The 1907-nt window shown below is 45.8% G+C and overlaps 1 pseudogene; it reads left to right on the forward strand.

Moving 5' to 3' along the window:
* The first annotated feature begins 227 nt into the window (after positions 1-227).
* On the forward strand, positions 228-1907 carry LOC146485161 (uncharacterized; annotated as a pseudogene).

The raw sequence follows: 1907 nt of genomic DNA on the forward strand, positions 1-1907 counted from the left end.
CTGTTCGTAAAGGGCCCCATCGAACTGAAACAGCTGCCCCTTTGTAGCAACAAATAGCAACATGTAGCAGATCGAAGTGTAGTAGCAGCCAGGCTGCTACTACATTTCGATAAGTGGCTCTCAACTACATTGAACGGAAAGGCCCGCGTCCCCCTAAGGCACTCTTAGTAGCCATCGAAGAGCTAAAGAGGCGCGATGACATCGTGATAACCAAACCAGACAAAGGGTCAGGTGTAGTTGTGATGGATAAGCATGAATACCTGCGTTTGTTATCGGATGCCTCTGTCAATGACACAAGCAAATTCTGTGCCGTCCCCATAGAGAGACCAAAAAGTAAAGGAAGACCACCCAAGTATTATCATCCCCTCTTAGAGAAAGAAAAACTGGTAGAGTCAACAGTGCGCAGAATTTTACCATCGGCGATTGCTGACTCCGTACGACCTACTGGATCAAGATTGGCTCATTTGTACGGGCTGCCCAAGACCCACAAGAAGAAATTAGCAATGCGTCCTATATTATCTGCTACGGGCACCTACAACTATGCCCTTGCTAAATGGCTTGATGCTAAGCTTAAGCCTCTGTCTGTAAACGAAAATACCATTACTGATATCTTTGCCTTTACAAATGAAATTTGTGGAGTTAAGATAAACCCGGGAGAAATCTTGGTCTCTTATGACGTCTCATCGCTCATCACAAATGTACCCCTGGACGAAACAATTGACATCCTGGCACACAAAGCTTTCGAGAACAACTGGTTCAATGACACCTATGGCCTAAACTTGACCAGAACTGATCTTATTGATCTTCTACATGTTGCTACAAAGGGGCAGCTGTTTCAGTTCGGTGGGGCCCTTTACGAACAGACCGATGGAGTAGCCATGGGGTCTCCCCTTGGACCCCTTTTGGCTAATGTATTCATGTGCTCTATTGAAGGGTCCCTGAAAAGTCAAGGAAAACTCCCAGATTTTTACCGCCGCTACGTGGATGACACTCTGGTCAAGATGCCAGATCTGGCGACAGCCACAGCATTTCTGGATACCTTGAATCACGCCCACAGCGCCGTAAGTTTCACTATAGAGGTAGAGGAAAATGGGATGCTCCCTTTCCTTGGCTTACAGCTTCTAAATCGCGCACCATGTGTTGAAACAAAGGTTTACGTTAAGCCGACAAACACAGGTCTTCTCCTGCACTATCATAGCCATGTGGACAGCCGCTACAAACAGGGTTTGCTCGTCACCATGCTTGATCGCGCGCACCGGCTATCATCATCTTGGACACATTTCTCATAGGAGTGTGAACGCTTGAGAGGAGCTTTCCGAAAGCTGAGGTATCCGAATCACCTTATTGATTCTGTCATCAACAAGTTTATCACCTCGAGAGTCGCAGCGGACCAGTCTGAACAGCATACCGATGACGTCATCCGGATAGCTATCCCCTATAAAGATCAGGATGCTGCAGTGTCTGTCAAACGGCAACTTAGAGATCTTAGCAGCAAGGTGGGAAAGACCATTCAACCCGTGTTTACTAGCCGTAAGCTTAATCAAGATCTAAGCCTGCGTGAGCCCAAGCCCAACATTGTAACCCAGCAATGTGTTGTTTATTTATTCAAGTGTGACCTGTGTGATGCAGGTTATGTTGGGTATACAAAGGGCCACCTTCACACGCGCGTTGAGGGACACCGTCAAAAGGCGTCATCAATCTGCAAGCATTACTACAAAGAACATAACACTGCTGTTCCGAACAGTTTCTTAGCACGCTTCAATGTAATCAAGAAATGCATGAACAAATTTGACTGCCTTGTTAATGAAATGATGTATATTCAAGAGCTTAAACCAACATTGAATGTGCAGTCCGATTCTCTTCGTGCTAAAGTGTTTAAGTAATTAGCTTGCCACTATGTTATGCAA

The sequence above is a fragment of the Pavona decussata genome, unplaced genomic scaffold, assembly GCF_977016875.1.
Source record: "Pavona decussata unplaced genomic scaffold, jaPavDecu1.1 SCAFFOLD_27, whole genome shotgun sequence".
Classification (NCBI taxonomy): domain Eukaryota; kingdom Metazoa; phylum Cnidaria; class Anthozoa; order Scleractinia; family Agariciidae; genus Pavona; species Pavona decussata.